The sequence below is a fragment of the Ovis canadensis genome, chromosome 6 (assembly GCF_042477335.2).
Source record: "Ovis canadensis isolate MfBH-ARS-UI-01 breed Bighorn chromosome 6, ARS-UI_OviCan_v2, whole genome shotgun sequence".
Classification (NCBI taxonomy): Eukaryota; Metazoa; Chordata; class Mammalia; order Artiodactyla; family Bovidae; genus Ovis; species Ovis canadensis.
Genome location: NC_091250.1, coordinates 24,498,878 through 24,505,236, shown reverse-complemented (window position 1 = coordinate 24,505,236; position 6,359 = coordinate 24,498,878). Strand labels below are relative to the sequence as shown.

Below are 6,359 nucleotides of genomic sequence, written 5' to 3'. Positions count from 1 at the left end.
ATAATTCTTTTACATAGGTATACCATTTAATTTTACATTTTCATATTTTTTAGAACTGCTCATCAAAAGTAATAAAAAATACATTAACTTCAGGTTGCTGTTGTGCTCCCCTTGTTTACCAAAAGGACCTTACTGCCCAAAGAAATTTAATTACCCACCCATCTGAATAAGTTAATCAGAGAATAGAACTGAGTTAATCAAATGAACAGTGCCATAGTACTATCTAAAGACAATATGCTCAGATGCAGAATTGCTTTTGAAAAAGAAGGTAATTAAAACCAAATACTTTTAAGTGACTGAAAGAATAAGGAAGAACAAAATAATCTGAGTAGAGGTTCACTCAACGTGGAGAAGGGCTCTGTATTTCAAACATTTTCAGTCTTACACAGCAATGTAATATCAGGGGAGAAACTTTGCCCTCATTTTTGTGCTTTCTTTCTCACCTTGTAATATGGTTTGGTGAAATAAGTGCTCAGCATTGCCTAAAGTGGAATATAGACTCAACGATTCTATTTTTATTACTGTATTCATTCAACAACGGGTGCAGTCTTCCCTTGTAGCAGTGGGTAAAGAATCTGCCTGCAAAGCAGGAGACTTGGGTTCAGTCCCTGGGTCGGGAAGATCCCTGGAGAAGGAAATGGCAAACTACTCCAGTATTCTTGCCTGGAGAATCCCATGGACAGAGGAGCCTGGTGGGCTGCAGTCCAGGGGGTCCCAAACAGTCAGACACAACTTAGCGACTAAACCACCATCAACAAACTTTACATAGATTTGTGAGAAAACCAGTATTTAGTTCTGCATAATCCATACTATTAAAACATTTTAAATGCAAAGGAGATTGTGTGGCTGGACTCGGCCGCCGCTGTGGTGTGAGGTGCGTGTCCGGGCTCTCGCCGTCACCGCACCCGCACCGCGGCTACTGCCGTGCGGTCCGCCGTTCGACCGCCAGCCCTCGGGCCCCTTGCCCGCTGCGGACATGCCGCGCATCTACATAGGACGCCTGAGCTACAACGTCCGGGAGAAGGACATCCAGCGCTTTTTCAGTGGCTATGGCCGCCTTCTCGAAATAGACCTTAAAAATGGGTACGGCTTCGTGGAGTTCGAGGACTCCCGCGATGCCGACGACGCCGTTTACGAGCTGAACGGCAAGGAGCTGTGCGGCGAGCGCGTGATCGTGGAGCACGCCCGCGGCCAGCGCCTGGATCGCGACGGCTACAGCTACGGAAGCCGCAGTGGTGGAGGTGGATACAGCAGTCGGAGAACCTCTGGCAGAGACAAATATGGACCACCTGTACGCACAGAATTCAGACTAATTGTAGAAAATCTTTCTAGTCGTTGCAGTTGGCAAGAGTTAAAGGATTTCATGAGACAAGCAGGTGAAGTAACCTATGCAGATGCTCACAAAGAACGCACAAATGAAGGTGTCATTGAGTTTCGCTCCTACTCTGACATGAAGCGTGCTTTGGATAAACTGGATGGTACAGAAATCAATGGGAGAAATATTAGACTCATTGAAGATAAGCCACGAACAAGCCATAGGCGGTCTTATTCTGGAAGCAGATCTAGGTCACGATCTAGAAGAAGGTCACGAAGTAGAAGTCGTAGGAGCAGCCGCAGTAGATCTCGAAGTATCTCAAAAAGTCGCTCCCGATCCAGGTCTCAGAGTAAAGGTCGGTCACGGTCTCGTTCCAAAGGCAGGAAATCTAGATCAAAAAGCAAATCTAAACCCAAGTCTGATCGGGGCTCCCGTTCGCGTTCTCGGAGCATATCGAAGGATGAGTATGAGAAATCTCGAAGCAGGTCTCGTTCTCGATCTCGTTCCCCCAAAGAAAATGGAAAAGGTGATATAAAGTCCAATTCTAGATCAAGGAGCCAGTCCCGTTCCAATTCACCCCTACCTGCTCCACCCTCAAAGGCCCGTTCTGTGTCCCCTCCACCAAAAAGAGCTTCAAGATCCCGTTCTAGATCTCGTTCAAAGTCAAGGTCACGATCCAGATCAAGTTCCAGAGATTAACCCAGAACTCTCCATTCTTTGCACACTATTACGGAACACTTTCCTACTTGCTTAGTCAGTTACTCTTTCATGTTTCTACTTGGCCTCTTCTGCAAGAAGAAACCTCCCAAAATGGGCACACAGAAATTGGATTTGTAGCCAAATTTGATGAAAAAGATGAGGTTCTAAAGAAATGGCATGAAGTCAAAGATCCTCTCCCTTCTTTGTAGAATTAAGATAACTTTGATTTTATAGCTTTTGAGCTAAAATAACTTTTGTAAAGATTAAGCTCATTTAGATTTTTTTTTTTTTAAGTATTTCAGCAGGATCTGCTGAAGGGGTTTTGTTATTGTTATATTTGTTTGCTTAATTTTAAATTAACCTTTTCAGGCTTTGAATACTTAAGGCTTTAGAGGGAGAACCCAATTTTCAAGTATGTTGGCTTTTTATAAAGCTTGAGTTATGTAAGATTTCAATAAAAGTTTGCTACCAAGATGATTTCCTTACTTGAATAGGTCACTCTTAAATTCCTTGAGATACTGATGATCTATCTGTGGAAACGATGTAAATTCTACTTACGTGTAAAACAAGGCAAGTCTCAGATGCAATAAGTTTGGATACGTTACTTTGTGCTGTTAATCAAATTTGCCAAAATCACTTTGGCCCCTTAAACAGGTTTAAGTTAAAAATAAAAAGATTTTGTAGTGGACCTGTTTAAAAAAAATAAATAAATGCAAAGGAATATTTATAATTAGCACATATGTTGTAAGCTCCTAGTTTAGTTCTGAAGTTAAAACACTTAACAAAAAAACCTTGAGAAGTGGCTATATAGATATGTAAAATGAGAGACCTCATCTGTTGTTAAGACTAGTTATTTAAATTTAATGCTCAATGGCATTTTCATTTCAATTTAATAGGTAAAAGAGAGTAGTTTGCTTCCACTATATCCATGAAGAAAATTTAAAAGAAAAAGCTAAACTGTATGAATTATGAATGACTCCATTCTTTTAGTACGAAAAGAAATTATTTTTCCTGGCTGACTCTGAACTTTCTCATGCTTTCAGCTATTTCTTATATTAAAGTGATCTTGACTGTTATATTCTCTCCTGAATTCCAAAGCCAAAAATGGACTACACAATTGAAACTTAAATTCAACAGGCATAAGTGAAAAATTAAAAGATGCTTACTCCTTGGAAGAAAAGTTATGACCAACATAGATAGCATATTCAAAAGCAGAGACATTACTTTGCCGACTAAGGTCCATCTAGTCAAGACTATGGTTTTTCCAGTAGTCATGTATGGATGTGAGAGTTGGACTGTGAAGAAGGCTGAGTGCCGAAGAATTGATGCTTTTGAACTGTGGTGCTGGAGAAGACTCTTGAGAGTCCCTTGGACCTCAAGGAGATCCAACCAGTCCATTCTGAAGGAGATTTCTTTGGAAGGAATGATGCTAAAGCTGAAGCTGAAACTCCAGTACTTTGGCCACCTCATGTGAAGAGTTGACTCATTGGAAAAGACTTTGATGCTGGGAGGGAGTGAGGGCAGGAGAAGAAGGGGACGACCGATGATGAGATGGCTGGATGGCATCATTGACTTGATGGATGCGAGTCTGAGTAAACTCCGGGAGTTGGTGATGGACAGGGAGGCCTGGTGTGCTGCGATTCATGGGGTCACAAAGAGTTGGACAAGGCTGAGCGACTGAACTGAACTGAACTGAAGAGCTTCACTATGATTATACCCCATTTCATTATTCTTTTTTTTATTTTAAAGAATCAAACAAAACATAAATATCTAGTAAACTACAGTAAAAATCTGGAAGTTTCTCGGTTAAAGTCTCTGCAACAATTTTGTAGCCAGGACCCTTTGCAAAAACTGGAGAAACCTTCACCCAAAAGGTGGTTTGAATGTTGAGGCAGATGATACACACACACACCAAGAAAGTATGAAAAGATTTACAACTTACCTAATGGGGGTCTCTGGAATAAGCAGAGCAGTCACCAACAGGCCAGAGAAGGCTGGAGGGAGCCAGGAAAGTGGGCTGGGTTGAGGCCTTTAATATGGGGGCAGGGCTGGGAGGCAGGCGATCAGCTGACTTGAATCGTCTATTAGCGCTAAAGAGGGAACACCTGGGCTTCCTTTTCATAGGGTCCAGGTGAGAGGCACTGGAAAAGCCTGGTCAGGAGCTGGGTTTTTTTTTTTTTTTTTTTTTTCAGTTGAAACGGTGGACAAGCCCCTGTGTCCTTGTCTTTTGAGGTAAAATACTGACTCCAGAGTTAATGACTGGGAAATGTCAAGATGTAGAAACAAAGAATAGCTGTTGGGCTGGGAACTGGGAACAATTTAGACGATAATTCTGCCACATGGCAGAATCACCAAACTCCCAGTTTCCTGAAAGATACAAATAAAGGCCTGACTCCTGAACTGTTTTTTTTTTTTTTTCCAGGAAGCAGACCCCTGCTGACAGCAAGAACATAAAATGTAGACTGGTTGAATCCAGGAGGTTGATGATGCTTGAAAATTTCACCTTGATGCCAACCAATCCAAGAATCGTCCGGGAGCTGATCACACCCCGCTCGTTGAAGACTATAAAAATCCTCACTACCCATTTCAGGGTGGGTCACACAATCTTGAGGGCATTAACCTCCTGTGGCCCCCTTTGCCTGGCAAAGCAATAACAGCTACTCTTTTCTACTTCACCCAAAATTCTGTCTCCATATTTCTATTAGACACCAGTGAACAGAGGCTGAGTTTCAGCAACAGAGTCAAACATCAAAGTATTACAAACATCATTCATACAACCATCAAAATGGTCTTCCAATGTGACCCCCATAATTTTTCTGCTTTTCTTCACTCTGCACTCCTGCTATCCCTCTTTTAGGTTTAAGATGTTACATCTTTGTCTGAACCTCTCTGATTGGATGTCGACATCATACTACTATAATCTTGTATTCAAATTCTATTCTTCATATGTATGATTTCTAGAACACAGCAAAAATTACACTTACCTTCCCACAGCATTCTCTGCTACTTCAATAATACTAAAGTATAATTTTACTATGACACATGCAATATACTGATCTGTTTATTTTGTATCTAACCATCAATCCATCTCCTTCAATAAGCCCTTTAAATTGGAGTCATGTCTACTAATTATTGTATCATGTTAATCACCTGCAGAGAAGGCAATGGCACCCCACTTCAGTACTCTTGCCTGGAAAATCCCATAGAAGGAGAAGCCTGGTAGGCTGCAGTCCATGGGGTCACTAAGAGTCGGACACGACTGAGCAACTTCACTTTCACTTTTCACTTTCATGCATTGGAGAAGGAAATGGCAACCCACTCCAGTGTTCTTGCCTGGAGAATCCCAGGGATGGTGGAGCCTGGTAGGCTGCAGTCCGTGGGGTCGCACAGAGTCAGACACGACTGAAGCGACTTAGTAGTAGTAGTAGTAGTGGTAATCACCTGTGTCTGGCACATGGCAAGGCAATGACAACTGCTGAAATTTTCAGCTTTTAGGCCCAAGATTGTGAAGATCCCAACCATCACTGGAAGCTCCCTATCCACAGAATTAGTTTTTGGAGTTACAGTCAGAGATATGTGATTTAGAATTAGATCAAATACTTAGATTTATTTCAACTGATAAAATTAGTTAACAATTAGATAAAATCTCAAGTATTTCAAAACATATCTTTTGTAATCTTTATGTAATTTCAAGCATACCTCTCTACATATTGATAAGTAGGTAATAAAGTTACACCAGCTCAATTCCTCCAGAGTGTGTCTGGTAGCCTTTTAGCACTGCACACTCTTAGGAAAGAATTTCAAGAGCAAAAAAGCCCGTTTTGTATTTGCATAAAAATAAAATAAAACTGCCTTTGCATAGAAACTCTTTAATGGCCAAGATACTGTATTCTAAAATTTCAGCAAATAACAGCATATGAATGACAAATTTTAACTTTTCAACACAATAGTATGAAATGGTCATTTGGGGCAGGGGAAACTATATATATTCTTTTTTCCAGCACATAATACATTTGAATCTTTTCTTCAGCTGCATATGCAGTACTGGATTTTTTAAAATAACTAAACAAAATATTGAATATAAGTTCATTATTATTTTCTGCTATGTTAAAGGGGAGAGACTGAAATATTACAGAGTATTTGGAATTTTTTTTTCAGTCTTCGCACACTTGGGTGGTAACATTTTTAGCCTATTCTCAATATATTTAACAAAATAATTCACATCACTGATATTTAGGAGATATTTCATACCTAGACAAAAAAATGCATATTTAGCAAGATATAATTTTGCTCCTCAATTTGATACTTCAGTTCAGTTCAGTCACTCAGTCATGTCCGACTCTTT

At 40.5% G+C, this 6,359-nt stretch overlaps 1 pseudogene; it reads left to right on the top strand.

Annotated features, from left to right (window-relative positions):
- Nucleotides 1-846: 846 nt before the first annotated feature.
- On the top strand, nucleotides 847-2,702 carry LOC138442088 (serine/arginine-rich splicing factor 6 pseudogene; annotated as a pseudogene).
- Nucleotides 2,703-6,359: the final 3,657 nt, after the last annotated feature.